Source organism: Salmo salar, chromosome ssa24, assembly GCF_905237065.1.
Source record: "Salmo salar chromosome ssa24, Ssal_v3.1, whole genome shotgun sequence".
NCBI classification, from domain to species: domain Eukaryota; kingdom Metazoa; phylum Chordata; class Actinopteri; order Salmoniformes; family Salmonidae; genus Salmo; species Salmo salar.
This window is the reverse complement of record NC_059465.1, coordinates 8,923,698-8,941,267: the sequence shown is the minus strand read 5'-3', so window position 1 is coordinate 8,941,267 and position 17,570 is coordinate 8,923,698. Positions and strand designations below refer to the sequence as shown.

At 42.2% G+C, this 17,570-nt stretch overlaps 1 pseudogene; it reads right to left on the bottom strand.

Moving 5' to 3' along the window:
* Positions 1-28: 28 nt before the first annotated feature.
* On the bottom strand, positions 29-17,520 carry LOC106584936 (TM2 domain-containing protein 2-like; annotated as a pseudogene).
* Between the last annotated feature and the right edge of the window lie 50 nt (positions 17,521-17,570).

Here is a 17,570-nt window from a genome sequence, read left to right as displayed (position 1 = left end):
TCGATTCAGAACAGGATTCAAAGAGAAATACTTAACCAAACAAACATTTTATTGAACCACAAACACTTGATGTGCAGGGATGGCAAACACAGTGAGACAGTCTGCATTCTCTCACATTACACCTAGGAAGATGCATTTTTGCCAACCTTTTTCCCAAAATGTCACATTTTGGAAGACACCTAGTGCTGGGGGACAATAAAAGGCCACTAAAATGTGCAGTTGTCACACAACACAATGCCACAGATGTCTCAAGTTGAGGGAGCGTGCAATTAGCATGCTGACTGCAGGAATGTCCACCAAAGCTGTTGCCAGAGAATTATGTTAATTTCTCTACCATAAGCTGCCTCCAACGTCGTTTTAGAGAATTTGGCAGTACGTCCAACTGGCCTCGCAACCGCAGACCACGCGTAACCACACCAACCCAGGACCTCCACATCTGGCTTCTTCACTTGGGGGATCGTCTGAGTGGGGGTGGGGGTGCTGAGGAGTATTTCTGTCTGTAATAAAGGCCTTTTGTGGCTAGGCCTGGCTGCCAAGTGGGTGGGCCCATGTCCTCCAAGGCTCACCCATGGCTGCACCCCTGCCCAGTCATATGTAATCCATAGATTAGGACCTAATGAATTTATTTCAATTGACTGATTTCCTCATATGAACTGTAACTCAGTAAGAATCTTTGAAATTGTTGCATGTTGTTATATTTCTGTTAAAGTATAAATAAGGACACACATATCCATGCATAACAAAGAAATATAAAACAAATTATTGAATTATTGAGGGTAGATATGAACAGCATTACACATAGGGTCCTAATGTGTCTTTAACCTCTGGTTCATTAAGTTGTTTTCAAATGAACACAACAGAACTACATTTGGAATGACATGTATGCAATGTGAACAGTATATGTAGGTGTGACCCCTGTAGGCTAATGCAACCAGCACTATGGAAGGGTCCAAACGCCAACATCCAGTATTATGTACTTTTAGTATACATCAGATGTAAAAAATAAAAATTAAGAAAGGACTGCACAGAGAGATGATCAACATGTAGTAGTATGATGAAAGGGGAACAGCTAAGATGCATTCTTTATAACATCATTGCAAAGCTTCAGTGATCAGCTAGAACATATACATATATTTTTTTTTTACAATTTTCATCATATGGTCATGGGCAATCCATGGTAACAGAATGATTTGGGGAACTTGGATTTTTCACTTTAAAATGTCAAAACAAAAACCAATGATTGCGAAGTTCAACAAACCATACAACTATATGCACAAGGACTACTTTTAACAAGTTCCACTGACAATTTTACAAAAACATTTATTTGAAGAGCAGTGCCGGTGCAAAGTCTGATAACAGAATGCCAGTGTGTGCTGTTTGTGCAGTCATCCTGTTAACAAACTTTGCATCTGCACTGTTCTTCAAGTAAACGTGTTGTGAAATTGCCCTCAGACATCGTAACATCTCAGCTATTGTGTAGTTTGTGCACGCAAACAATCTCATAATGAAACATATAGATTGAAGCTTTCATATAGACAACATAGCAAACCATTTCCTTTGCTTAAACAGTTCAGTGGTCTAACCTTTAGACCCAAGTCTTTCAAAACAAAGCACAGAAATCTATAGCAGCCTACTGAAGGCAAATGATATCGAACATGCCAGCCACTCAACCATGCCCCTGGTCCACTTATCCTTTGCTCATACTTCTCGTTTTCCCACGGTGAGAGAAAAGACTGAGGAAATTGCGTTAACGGCCGACACGTTGTTTATTATGGTGCGATTAATGGTCATCTGTGGCATGCGCAAACAAAGTGATAGCATGTCAGGTGACAAGATTCTCTAGGAGAATCGGATAGAAAGGCATCCGATACGTGGTCAAACTGCTCAAAACTGTAATTCACAAATAAACAAATGGTAAATATTCGGCCCGCATCTCTGCAATGTAAACCCACCTTAAAAGGTCTTCAACCCATGCTCGCTGGTCTCAGTAGAAGGTGCACCAGTTGCTGTGGTCACTAGGCATCAGGCCTCCGGTGATGATGAAGTCCACGAACCACCAGATGCCCAGGCCTCCTAGGGTCAGCAGCTTGCCCACAGCTGTGCCTGTGTGCCCCAGGCAGAACTGGTCCACTCCAAAGCACCCCAGGAAGAAGGAATACAGCAGAGTGATGAAATAGTGGCCAGTGTATCTGAAATCACAAGGCAGAGGTGTCAATAACAGGAAGGAATGGCCAGGTGAGCCCATTAAAAGTGATGTAAAGGTCTCCTGTCGGGCACATTATTATGAACTTCCAATGCCATTCATATATTGGTTTGTAAATACTTCTCCAGTGGTGAAGCTACACCACATGACCAAAAGTCATGCTCGTCAAACATCTCATTCCAAAATCATGTGAATTAATATGGAGTTGGTCCCCCCTTTGCTGCTGTAACAACCTTCACTGATCTGGGAACGCTTTCCACTAGATGTTGGAACATTGCAGCGGGGACTTCCATTCAGCCACAAGAGCTTTAGTGATGTTGGGCAATTATGCCTGCCCCGCAGTCAACGCTCCAATTCATCCCAAAGGTGGTCAATGGAGTTGAGGTCAGGGCTCTGTGCAGGCCAGTCAAATTCTACCACACCGATCGACAAACCATTTCTGTATGGACCTTGCTTTGTACACAGGGCTCATGCTGAAACAGCAATACCCCCAAACTGTTGCCACAAAGTTGGAAGCACAGAATCGTCCAGAATGTCATTGTATGCTGTAGTGTTAAGATTTCCCAGGTTTACGTTACGATTTCCCAGATTTGTCCGTCAGACTGCCAGATGGTGTAGCATGATTCATCACTCCAGAGAACACATTTCAACTGCTCCAGAGTCCAATGGCAGTGAGCTTTACACCACTCCAGCTGACGTTTGACATTGCGCATGACGTTCTTAGGCTTGTGTGCGGCTGCTCAACCATGGAAACCCCTTTCATGAAGCTCCCGACGAACAGTTCGTGTGCTGACGTTGCTTCCAGAGGCAGTTTCGAACTCGTTAGTGAGCATTGCAACCGAGGACAGATGATTTTTACATGCTACACGCTTCAGCGGTCCCATTCTGTGAGATTGTGTGGCCTACCACTTCGCGGCTGAGCCGTTGTTGCGCCTAGATGTTTCCACTTCACAATAACAGCACTTACAGTTGACCGGGGCAGCTATAGCAGGGCAGAAATTTGGCAAACTGACTTGTTGGAAGGGTGGCATCCTACGACGGTGCCACGTTAAAGATCACTGAGCTCTTCAGTAAGTCCATTCTACTGCCAATGTTTGTCTATGGAGATTGCATAGCTGTACGCTCGATTTTATACACCTGTCAGCAACGGGTGTGGTTGGAAATAGCCGAATACACTAATTTCAAGGGGTGTCCACATACACTATATACACAAAAGTATGTTAGCTTCTGAAACAACTTCCATTTCCAGGCCAAGTAAATGTACTGCCAAAATAAACTGCCAAAATAAAGGAAACACCAGCATAAAGTGTATTAGTGTGTTGAGCCACCACGAGCTGCCAGAACAGCGTCAATGTGCCAAGTGTCTTGAACTCAGAGGGATGCAACACCTTTCAACCACGAGAAATTCTATCATTTGGTATTTTGTTGATGGAAAACGCTGTCTCAGACGCCGGTCCAGAATCTCCCATAAGGGGTTAAATTAGGTTGAGATCTGGTGATTGAGACAACCTTGGCATATGGTTTAGATCAGTGGTCACAAACCGTTAGAGCGTGATCGACTGGTCGATCTCCAAGGCATTCCTAGTCGATCACCAAACATTTCTGTAAAAAACCCAACAATAAAGCCTTGCGTTCCTAGCGCCGGGAAGGCAAAGTGTTCCCATTTTGAACCATTTCATGTGTCTGAAGGTAGAATTTCGCCTAACCAGAGAGCAAATCATGTGCGCCTATAGGCATACCGCCGGCCAATCAGACAGGTCAGATCACCATGTCTGGACAGATTTCTTGAGCCATAGACTGTAAAAAGAAACCTCAAAACGCACAGCAAAGTTGATACTGTGAGATTTCAAAACCATGACTAGAGAGAGACTCAACGAATATACAGCAAAGAGCTGCTGTTTTTGAGTAACTTCATGTTTAAAGTTGTTATTCAGCACTGTCAAAACTTACAAAAACACTTTTATAAGCCATATAATGCGCGTTCTCCTACTTCCACTCACACTACAACCAGCACTGCAGCTGCAATGAATGAGCATAGTAAAGTGTTCTGATAAGCTTTCTTTGTTATTATTCGTGGCTTGTGTCTTTTTGAATATGGAGGAATGTTTCACCTTCTCTGGTCATAGGATTAACAACATGAATTGGTGCATGAGGTAGAAATAATGCAGTGCGACTTGAGTTTCGCCATAAGCCAGAAGACTGTCTCCCCTTTTCTCAGCAGAGGGAGAGCGGAGGGACTGAGTCAGGTGAGAGGCAACCTCACCGCTGCTCTGGGGCTAGGCGATATATGGAATTAATTCTAATGAATGTTTTTGCGCGATATTCCAAATGCCTGTATCGCAAGGTTATTGTTCTTCGTTTTTATGAGTGTTTGTTCTCATGTTGTATTTTTTGGTCTCATCTCCTTCGCTCCTCTGTGCTGTGTGGAACTCTCATTTACCACAGAGCTGTATATAATGAAGAGATGCACGTCTCGGCCCTAACAATGGGAGTCGTTGTCCTAAAGGTGGGAAGGCAGGCGACAAGCTCAGGTCCAAGATAAGCCCATAGAAACGCATTGGGTTTATTTTTGACAGATTTTAGCAAGAGTGAAACCTCTCGCGTCGCCTTTTCCTCTATGGTTTACACACCAACCCATCGACCTGTCTCTCACGCCAACAAAGTTGAGAGATCACGTCTTCCTCTCTGACAAGCGGTTTCAACTCACTATTTGCATTTGAGGTTTGGTCCAACAGAATCGAAACACATTGAGACATTATTTTACTGTAATAGACAACTTTTCTAACAATACCCTTGTGTCTCAACTCCTCAAATTGCATGCAGAGCAGACACTACTAAAACAAGAGTATCAATGAACATTGATTCTGGGAAATGAATGCTCAGTTTGTCCTTGGGGTACCACGTACTGCTAGCAGCATTTTAGCCAGACTGTTATACTAGCTGTCTAGTCTGTTTTATAAATGTGCAATAAGCATAAAACAATTATTTTAGGTATTGGCAACTCATTTTCATTCTGAGAAATAAGGTAGGCCACTTGATTTCAACATCTGAACAAAGTGGACAGGCTAACATGCTTTTCAAACAGAAGGGATGTGTGTTCATAACAATTCAACTGTTCAATCTTGTTAGCTAGCAATTATACAACAGGTGGTTCTAATCCTGAATGCTGATTGGTTAAACTGCATTCCAGCCAGTATCTATTCCACAAGTTACCACTGGCTAAATCTATGACGTTAAAATTGCCTATTTACTCTGTACCATCTGACAGCGCAATCCACTGTCTCATCAGCCCGGCCAGGCAATTTAAGAACTTGAGCTCCACTTTAAAAAGCATCTAGACATTATCTCACATTTCTTTTAGACTAACATTTAGTTTTCAATAGCGGAGATTAGTATAAACCCTACTGTCTGTCTCTCCAACATTTGCAACATTGTTTCAATATTCAAATTCGATCTCCAGCTGTCCCATAGTAATCAACGTGTCGGGAGTCGGGACGAGACAGAGAGGAAGCGTTTCTCAGCCAGTCTAAATCATGAATCACCTGGCATTTTTATGGATATATACAAAGAAATGTCAATTAAAAAAAAAGGTCAAACAAAACAAAGTGCAGCTAGTTTGGTCTTTCCAGCTTCCGTTTGAAGTGATCTTTTTAGCTGTGTTGTTGTCTAGCTCCTCTGAACAACAGTGTCCTGATGAGTGAGCACATTTTCTATGCCAGGAGAAATCATACCTCATTAGCTCATTCTTATGGATGTATCCAATTAAAATGTCACTAGAAAACAGCTTAAACAAATGCGGCTACTGTTGTTATTCTGGCTGCACTGTTTGACGTGACTAAGTTAGCCATAGTTGGCTAGCTAGTAAGCAAGCAATAAGAATGTTTCCAGCCTGTATGGCAATGGAACATTTACAACGAACGACTGGGTTGCGTCTCTGGCAACCGAACATTCCATTATATCTTGTAGAAGGATGAAATAGTATGAATAAATTCATAAAAACAACATGAAAATAGGTCAATCATTATTTGGGGCGGCAGGTAGCCTAGTGGTTAGAACGTTGGACCAGGAACCGAAAGGTTGCTAGATCGAATCCCCGAGCTGACAATGTAAAAATCTGTATTTCTGTCCCTGAACAAGGCACTGTTCCCTGGTAGGCGGTTCTTAACTGACTTGCCTAGTTAAATAAAGGTTAAATTTTAAAAAAATGTTGGTAACACGTTGTATAAAAGTGATAATGCCCGGGAAGCCGGTGTTTGGAGGATATATATTGGCATGGTTTGCCGCCCCGTGCCAATATATGCTCCAACACCGACTTCTCGGGCATTATCACTTAAATAGATCCAAGTTGGCTAAGCTTTAAATATAAAGATTAGGTGGTTAATCACTATCTTACACATGGGCTTGAGAGATTGTTGATGAGAACTTTTATGACTGCCTGCTACAACAATTACGCCATTATTAGTGAATGTGCGTTACGCATGGTTCTATTTAAATTTGTAACAAAAAAATATTATTTTCCATACAGACTTGAAAGTCAGATCAATGATTGTTGCAGAAAAATAAAAAGCATGTTCAACTATTTTGATAAAATGTAAATATTAGTGGGTCTTATTGGTTGTGGAAGGCTTAGATTTAGCCTAAGTAGAACTGAATTCATTAGATTATTGCTGACTGTTAAAATGCATTTGACCTAAAATGTATTTGACCTTTAAATTAATTTAAATCCCTACACTGCTCCCTCCCACCTCAGACTGACCATCAGACGCAGGCCATCAGTTCAGTAAACAAAATATGCAGGACCAGTCAAAAGTTTGGACACACCTACTCATTCAAGGGTTTTTATTTGTTTACTATTTTCTACATTGTAGAATAATAGTGAAGACATCAAAACTATTAAATAACACATATGGAATCATGTAGTAACCTCAAAAGTGTTAAATCAAAATATATTTTATATTTGAGATTCTTCAAAGTAGCTACCCTTTGCCTTGATGGTAGCTTTGCACTCAACCAGCTTCATTTGGAATGCTTTTCAACAGTCTTGAAGGCGATCCAACATTTGCTGAGCACTTGTTGGCTGCTTTTCCTTCACTCTGCAGTCCAACTCATCCCAAACCATCTCAATTGGGTTGAGGTTAGTTGATTGTGGAGGCCAAGTCATCTGATGCAGCACTCCATCACTCTTCTTGGTCAAATAGCCCTTACACAGCCTGGAGGTGTGTTGGGTCATTATCCTGTTGAAAAACAAATGATAGTACCACTAAGCGCAAACCAGATGGGATGGCGTATTGCTGCAGAATACTGTGGTAGCCAAGCTGGTTAAGTGCGCCTTGAATTCTAAATCAATCACAGACAGTGTCACCAGCAATGCTTCAAGGTGGGAACCACATATGCAGAGATCATCCGTTCACCTACTCCACATCTCAGAGACACAGCGGTTGGAACTAAAAATCTCAAATTTGAACTCATCAGAACCAAGGACAGATTTCCTCCCGTATAATGTCCATTGATTGTGTTTCTTGGCCCAAGCAAGTCTCTTCTTATTGGTGTCCTTTAGTAGTGGTTTCTTTGCAGCAATTCGACCATGAAGGCCTGATTCACCCAGTCTCCTATGAACAGTTGATGTTGAGATGTGTCTGTTACTTGAACTCTGAAGCATTTAGCAGAGACGCAAACTGGTGAGGGCCCAAAAAGGTGACACCTTTATTTGTTGCACTGAAACATGCAAAATAAATCCCTGCTAGGGGGGAAATGCAGGTTAACTAATTAAACAACAAAGAATATGATATATATGATCAGTCTCAGTGTGTAAAATAAAATAAGTGGTTAACGTGAACATAACACACAGTTAAAAAAAATGTCAGGAAAGCAATCCAATGTTATTTGTTGCCATGACTTTACTGCAAAAGACACTCAAGTCTTGAGCAAAAACGATACACACATAGAACGCTTGTGACCCCACACAATCTAAATATTGCACTTGGGGAAAAAAACATCTTAAAGTACAAATAGAATGAAACAAAACAGGCATTGTATTTTTGCTCTATTATAGTGGCCACTATAGTAGACATCGATCAAGTGCACAAGCCTACATGTGTACAAAAATAACATTCACTGAATAAAAATTAAAAAAGTAATAATAATCCACCCTCACTCACACACGTGTTACTGTCAAGTTCAACACAACAAAAGCAATATCTTTGGGCTACACTGCACATTATTACATTGTACACGTTTTGCCTGTGGACATCTGTTCTATAATGTGCCAGCAGAGCATGATACCCTTTGTTGGCATAATTGATCTCATTCAGACAGAGTATACCTGGCATACCCCTTTTTATCCACTGTATTGAAAAAGTGAGAAAGCGGGAAAGTGTGTGGTGTTCCTTTCGCCTCTATAGTGGCATCCAGCTTAAGCCAGGCCCAGCTCCAGCTACACTTGATCCCTGAATCCACTTGTTTAACAAGCAACGCCTCATTTTCACCTAATTCTCTCATTCTGAATATTAACCACATACTGTAGGAGGGAAAACATTAGTATGTTAGCTAGTTAACATTTCACACAGAATGCCAGGGTCCAGTAAGCAACTAACATAACTTGAGAAACGGCATGGAGTCGTATACCAGTTAATACTATAGCGAGTTGGTTAGGTTACTAACGTTAGATCATCTGATGTTGTAACGTTAGCTAGCTAGCTGTCTGACTTTATTAGCCAGCTAATTTTCACACCATAAACTCAATTATTTTATCAGCTAAGTTGGCTAATGTTGCTCAACATTTCTCTGGCTAGCTAACAGAGAATTCGATCCACCTAGCAAGATACTTTACAACGCTAACAATTCTTGTTCCAACACACTTGCTCCCTTACCTCAAAAACTTTCCAAATGCCAGCCTGTTTTTCAGTTACAGCTCATGAAGTACGGTTCATCACCTTCTCACCCCCGTTTCCGTGGTCAGGCTTCTCACCTACCTCTTCATTATCGTTCTGGGGACGCGCTGCTGTAACTGGCAACCTGCCTTTCCACTCTCCGCTGTCTTTCCAGAGCGCACGCTGATGCTGTAACTAGCAAGTTGGTTGTCTCTTCAGATACAGCCAATATTGCTCCAAACGCGCATCACTTGTTCGCTTACAGCCAGAAGTGATCCACTTTCTCATTGGATTTACACGAATCACGTAGGTTACCTATTTTGGATTCAAAACGGCGAACTTCGCCAAACGGTGACTATCTTCTGTATACCACCCCTACCTTGTCACAACACAAGTAATTGGCTGAAACGCATTAAGGAGGAAAGAAATTCCACAAATTAACTTAAGGCACACCTGTTAATTGAAAACCATTCCAGGTGACTACCTCATGAAGCTGGTTGAGAGAATGCCAAGAGTGTGCAAAGTTGTCATCAAGGCAAAGGGTGGCTACTTTGAAGAATCTCAAATATTTTGATTTGTTTTACACTTTTTGGTTACTGCATGATTCAATATGTGTTATTTCATAGTTGTGATGTCTTCACTATTATTCTACAATGTAGAAAATAGTAATAATATAGAAAAACCCTTGAATGAGTAGGTGTGTTTAAACTTTTGACTGGTACTGTATATTATGTTCACTCAGCTGGGCCTCACAATTAATACAACAGACACTTCCGGCGCCGACAGAGATGGCCGCTTCGCGTTCTTAGGAAACTATGTATTATTTCTTACACTGTTTCCCCAGGAAATCTTAAGTCTCATTACACACAGCTGGGAGGAACTATTGGATATAAGCGCAACGTCAACTTACCAACATTACGACCAGGAATACGAACTTCCCGAAGTGGATCCTCTATTTTGTCCACTACCCAGGACAATGGATCGGATCCCAGCAGGCGACCCAAAACAACGGCGCCGCAGAAGGGGCAGACAGAGCAGTCTTCTGGTCAGGCTCCATAGACGTGCACATCGCTTCTCTGGTAAGAAGAAGGGCGGGGGTGTATGCCTTATGATTAATGAGTCGTGGTGTGATCATAACATACAGGAACTCAAGTCCTTTTGTTCACCTGACCTAGAATTCCTTACAATCAAATGCCGACCGCATTATCTACCAACAGAATTCTCTTCGATTATAATCACCGTCGTGTACACACCCCCCCCCCCCCTCCCTGAAAGCGCGAACCACTGATTTTAATTAAGGCCTAGGCGACCGGAAACATGACCGAATACAAATAGTGTAGCTATTCCCTCCACAAGGCAATCAAACAAGCTAAGCATCAGTATAGAGACAAAGTAGAGACGCAATTCAACGGCTCAGACACGAGAGGAATGTGGCAGGGTCTACAGTCAATCATGGACTACAAAAAGAAAAGCAGCCCCATCGCGGACCCAGATGTCTTGCTCCTAGAGCAAACTAAACAACTTCTTCGCTCGCTTTGAGGACAATACAGTGCCACCGACACGGCACGCTACCAAAACCTGCAAACTCTCCTTCACCGCAGCCAACGTGAGTAAAACATTTAAAAGTGTTAACCCTCGCAAGTCTGCCGGCCCAGACAGCATCCCTAGCCGCGTCCTCAGAGCATGCGCAGACCAGCTGGCTGGTGTGTTTACAGACATATTCAATCAATCCCTATCCCAGTCTGCTGTTCCCACATGCTTCAAGAGGGCCACCATTGTTCCTGTTCCCAAGAAAGCTAAGGTAACTGAGCTAAACGACTATCGCCCCGTAGCACTCACTTCCGTCATCATGAAGTGCTTTGAGAGACAAGTCAAGGATCATATCACCTCCACCCTACCTGACACCCTAGACCCACTCCAATTTGCTTACCGCCCCAATAGGTCCACAGACGACGCAATCGCAATCACACTGCCCTAACCCATCTTTACAAGAGGAATAGCTATGTAAGAATAGTGTTCATTGACTACAGCTCAGCATTTAACACCATAGTATCCTCCAAACTCGTCATTAAGCTCGAGACCCTGGGTCTCGACCCCACCCTGAGCAACAGGGTCCTGGACTTTGACAGGCCGCCCCCAGGTGGTGAAGGTAGGAAAAAACATCTCCACCCCGCTGATCCTCAACAATGTGGGGCCCCCACAAAGGTGCGTTCTCAGCCCTCTCCTGTAGTCCCTGTTCACCAATGACTGTGACCATGCACGCCTCCAACTCAATCATCAAGTTTGCAGATGACACTACAGTGCTGGGCTTGATTACCAACAACGACGAGACGGCCTACAGGGAGGAGGTGAGGGCCCTCGGAATGGGCCCTCACCTCACACTCAACAAAACAAAGGAGATGATCGTAGACTTCAGGAAACAGCAGAGGGAGCACCCCCCCTAAGCACATCGACGGGACAGTAATGGAGAAGGTGGAAAGTTTGAAGTTCCTCAGCGTAGACATCACGGACAAACTGAAATGGTCCACCCACACAGACAGCGTGGTGAAGAAGGCGCAACAACCTCAGGAGACTGAAGAAATTTGGCTTGTCACCAAAAACACTCAAACTTTTACTGGTACAGCAACTGCTCCGCCCACAACCGCAAGGCTCTCCAGAGGGTAGTGAGGTCTGCACAACGCATCACCGGGGGCAAACTACCTGCCCTCCAAGACACCTACACCCCCCGATGTCACAGGAAGGCCAAAAAGATCATCAAGGACAACAACCACCCGAGCCACTGCCTGTTCACCCTGCTATCATCCAGAAGGCAAGGTCAGTACAGGTGCATCAAAGCTGGGACCGAGGGACTGAAAAACAGCTTCTATCTCAAGGCCATCAGACTGTTAAACAGCCATTACTAACATTGAGTGGCTGCTGCCAACATACTGACTCAAATCTCTAGCCACTTAAATAATTAAAAATTGGATGTAATAAATGTATCAGTAGTCACTTTAAACAATGCCACTTTATATAACGTTTACATACCTACATTACTCATCTCATATGTATATACTGAACTCTATACCATCTACTGCATCTTGCCTATGCCATTTGGCCATCGCTCATCCATATATTTATATGTACATATTCTTATTCCTTCCTTATATACACACAAGTGTAAGGTAGTTGTGAAATTTTTAGATTACTTGTTAGATATTACTGCATGGTCGGAACTAAAAGCACAAGCATTTCGCTACACTCGCATGAACATCTGCTAACCATGTGTATGTGACCAACATTTTATTTGAAATTATCTATTACCAGTGTGATCCTATACCAAAAAAAAAAAATCAATACAATTTCTAAATGGTCTAAGAACAAAATTGGCCAGGCAATTCAAGCATAGATAATATGCAGAGATAATTTATTGGGCTTATAGCCAACTGCACAAACCTCATTGCTAGAGAACTGTTTTTAATTGGTTAATGTTGCATAGTCTTACATAAACATTTTTAAAATCTGAGCAGTAGATCGGCTTGCATTTTGACTCAAAGTGATCTTGACTCAGAAAAGGTTGGTGACCATTGGTTTGGATAATTTTCATGCTTATCAAACCATTCAGTGACCACAACCTCTCCTTCTAATAAGGGAATAATTCAGACCTGGGACACCAGGTGAGTGCAATTAACTACCAGGTAGTCACAAAAAACATACAGTTGAAGTCGGAAGTTTACATACAGTAAACAAAGTAATTTTTCCAACAATTGTTTACAGATTATTTCACTTACAGTAAATTAACACAATACCAGTGGGTCAGAAGTTTACATACACTAAGTTGACTATCATGGCTTTAGAAGCTTCTGATAGGGTAATTTACATAATTTGTACCTGTGGATGTATTTCAAGACTTACCTTCAAACGCAGTACCTCTTTGCTTGACATCATGGAGGAAAAATAAAAAATAAAATAAAAATAAGCTAAATGTAAATGTAAATAAATAAATAAAAAAATCATCCAAGACCTCAGAAAAAAAAATTGTAGTCTGGTTCATCTTTGGGAACAATTTCCAAACACCTGAAGGTACCACGTTCATCTGTACAAACAATGGTCCGCAAGTATACACCATGGGACCACGCAGCCATCATACCGCTCAGGAAGGAGACGTGTTCTGTCTCCTAGAGGTGAATGTCCTTTGGTGCAAAAAGTGCAAATCAATCACAGAACAACAGCAAAGGACCTTGTGAAGATGCTGGAGGAAACAGGTACAAAAGTATCTATATCCACAGTAAAACGAGTCCTATATAACCTGAAAGGCCGCTCAGGAAGGAAGAAGCCACTGCTCCAAAACCGCCACAAAAAAGCCAGACTATGGTTTGCAACTGTACATGGGAACTAAGATCGTACTTTTTGGAGAAATGTCCTCTGGTCTGATGAAACAAAAATAGAACTGTTGGCCATAATGACCATCGTTATGTTCGGAGGAAAAATAGGGAGGCTTGCAAGCCGAAGAACACCATCCCAACCGTAAAGCACAGGGGTGGCAGCATCATGTTGTGGGGGTGCTTTACTGCAAAAGGGACGTGCACTTCACAAAATAGATGGCATCATGAGGCAGGACAATTGTGAGGATATATTGAAGCAACATCAATACATCAGTCAGGAAGTTAAAGCTTGGTTGCAAATGGGTCTTCCAAATGGACAATGATCCCAAGCATACTTCCAAAGTTGTGGCAAAATGGCTTAAGGACAGCAAAGTCAAGGTATTGGAGTGGCCCTGACCTAAATCCTATAGAACATTTGTGGGCAGAACTGAAAAAGTGTGTGGGAGCAAGGAGGCCTACAAACCTGACTCAGTTACACCAGCTCTGTCAGAAGGAATGGGCCAAACTTCACCCAAGCTAAGCATGTGGGAAGCTTGTGGAAGGCTACCCGAAACATTTGACCCGAGTGAAACAATTTAAAGTCATTGCTACCACACACTAATTGAGTGTATGTAAATTTCTGACCCACTGGGAATGTGATGAAAGAAATACAAGCTGAAATAAATCATTCTCTCTACTATTATTCTGACATTTCACATTCTTAAAATAAAGTGGTGATCCTAACTGGCCTAAAACAGGGAATTTTAACTATGATTAAATATCAGGAATTGTGAAAAACTGAGTTTAAATATGTATTTGGCTAAGTTGTATGTAAACTTCCGACTTCAACTGTAAGTGTTTCGGCCCTCATGAACCAGAATTGAACAGCTCTGATATATAGCATTGACCTCCAAGCAGGTATTTCAAATCTGTTGAATGATGAAGTCAGGCAGGTGTCTCAGTACCGTAAACTGGGAATGACTATCATCATGTAACAACAAACAATGACTGATGAGCTTGTCAGAAACTGCAGTCAAGTACAGCAGCTAGATTCTCCCTTACTTGATGCACGGCTCATTCCCTCTCAGGAACTCCCTGGGTCCAGCACACTCAATGTCGTGCAGATGACTGGTGTGTGATTCACATCTTTGCGCACCTGCCCTCCAAGCTAAACAAAGGTGGTGATTGAGTTGAATAACAGATGAAATCACAAAGTTCACACACAGAAATTGACGGAATACCAAAAATCGAAACAATGATCAAACGTGTCAGTTTGGCCATCTGTTTTTGACTGACTAGTCAATGTACTAGCAGAATATAAAGCCACACACAGATTGAGTGAGAGCGAGAGGGTCTATCCACTACGGTTTGACATACCTTCCAACAACTATGTCCCATCTCCAGAATGGCAGTGGAGTTCTGGGCATGGTCCACTGGATCTTGACAGTATATGAACTCCTCGGGTCTTCACATGCCGAAAGAAAAGGTAAAAATTAAATGTGTTTTCTGTCTATTTTTGTGTAGCACATTAGAAAACGGGCTGGGCAAACAGGGCGCTAAGACACTAAAAAAAAAAAAGCAAGAGGTGGCAGACATCAACTTCGAGAGCAGTCTCAAAGCAATTTGTTGTGGCACTTAACAAAAATATATATGCAACTATTTCAAAGATTTTACAGAGCTACAGTTCATATAACGAAATCAGTCAATTGAAATAAATTAATTAGGCCCTAATCTAAGGATTTCACATGACTGGGAGTACAGATATGCATCTGTTAGTCGCAAATACCTTTAATGAAAAGGAAAAAAAGGGCGTGGATCAGAAAACGAGTCAGTATCTGGTGTGACTACCATCTGCAGCGCGACACATCTCCTTCATATAGAGTTGTTCAGGCTGTTGATTGTGGCCTGTGGAATATTGTCCCACTCCTCTTCAATGGCTGTGCAAAGTTTCTGGATATTGGCTGGAACTGGAACACGGTGTCGTATACGTAGATCCTGAGCATCCCAAATAAGCTCAATGGGTGACATGTCTGGTGAGTATGCAGGCCATGGAAGAACTAGGACAAGGAATTGCATACAGATCCTTGCAACATTGGGCTGTGCATTACCCTGCTGAAACATGAGGTGATGGCGGTGGATGAATGGCACGATCTTGTCAAGCTTTCTCTATGCATTGAAATTGGCATTGAGAAAAAGCAAATTGTTTTAGTAGTTTATGCCTACCCATAACCCCATCGCCACTATGGGGCACATCAGCAAACTGCTAACCCACACAACTACATACACGTGGTCTGTGGTTGTGATTTCGGTTAGACCTACTGCCAAATTCTCTAAAAAGACATTGGAGGCAGCTTATGGTAGAGAAATGAATATTCAATTCTCTGGCAACAGCTCTGGTGGACATTCCTGCAGTCAGCATGCCAATTGCACTCTCCCTCTAGCATTGTGTTATGTAACAAAATGGCACATTTTAGAGGGGCCTTTTATTGTCCCCAACACAAGGCGCATATGTGTAATGATCATTCCATTCAATCAGTTTCTCGATATGCCACACCTGTCAGGTGGATGGATTATCTTGATAAAAGGAAAAAATGCTCACTATCACAGATGTAAACAAATATGTGCACAACATTTGAGAGAAACAAACTTTTTGTGCATATGGAACATTTCTGGGATCTTTTATTTCAGCTCATGAAACATGGGACCAACACTTTACGTGTTACGTTTATATTTGTTCAGTGTAGAAATACAATACTTACAGCTAACTGCAGAGGACAACTGGCGACGGGGGCCTATATTCATATAGTTCGGTATGAACTATATGTACAACTCACGCATTCAACTGGTATGATATGATACGACGTGACGTTATCCTGTGGCTGCTCACTGAATGCAGCTGTTGTTGCTCTCTGTCCGGATGTGTCTGAATTCTGGGAGTGTATTCCTTCCAAACATTGCAAAAGCAACACTGTTAGTAGCAAGATAACTTTACCGCAGAGAAGAATGTAGCTGACCGAAATCCTAGCCACCTTCTCAACCTTGGTTGAACTGCGGCTATAACTTGCCAATGCAATGCCAATGGCTAACTAACAGTTAGCTAGCTGTGACGTTAGAACTAGCTAAGAACTGATCATATTTTATTGCTATCAACCAGTATCCTGCTAGATTACATTGATTAATGTTTCATACCATCTTATTTCATAGTTTATTCGAAGATGAGTTATGTTATTTTATCCAGCTGGGAAGAAACTGGATGTGACGTCAACGAAAGCGCTGACTAATTATTTTTCTGTGGATTTTATGTCGCAATTGGCAACCAACTTTAAGGTGCATTACCGCCACCAATTGGACTGGAGTGTGGACCAGAAACAGTGAGCTGGTACCCAGAGGATAAATCCTACCCAATAATCTCGTCTCCCTAAGGAAACGACATACATAATGAAATATTACATCCGCTGAAGATTTCCCCAGCAGGTTCACTTAATCCTGACTCTTCAACCCCATTACTCCTCAAATATAATAACAATCGCTCCCTTTCTCTCACATATTTCTGGCACTGAAATAGAACGTTTCACATGTCTCCATCTCCTCCTAACAATGATCACACCTCCCAGTTGGATGTTTCCCCACCAATTTCAATGTTCTATTTAGCCTTGTGTGTTTCCTCCTTTCTCTCTCGGCCTGAGGACCTCCTTGCCCCCACCTTTTCCTGGATTTTATACAGGTGTCTTCCCTTACTCTCCCTGTTCCACAACTCTTGCCACTTATTTTTAACCACTGTTCTTATTAACCCCTTGGCTTCTGCTTTACTGATTGACAATTCCATCTCAACATTAGATTGTTTAAGAGCCTGCTTGGCGATAATATCCACTTCCTCATTCCCCTCTACTCCCACATGAGCTGGTACCTAGAGGAACATAACAAATACCCCATCTGTTTCACTCTATACAAGCACTGCAAAACCTCATACAATACATCCTGTCTGCCCTGAGACACATGAATTTAATCTCATCAGTGCTGCACAGGAGTCAGAGCAGATGACTACCCTGTCTGGCCTCACCTCCTCCACCCACTCTGCAGCTAATGGTATGGTCAACAACTCCATTGTGTAAACAGATCAATTATCAGTTGCTCTTTTCGTCACTGCCACCTTAA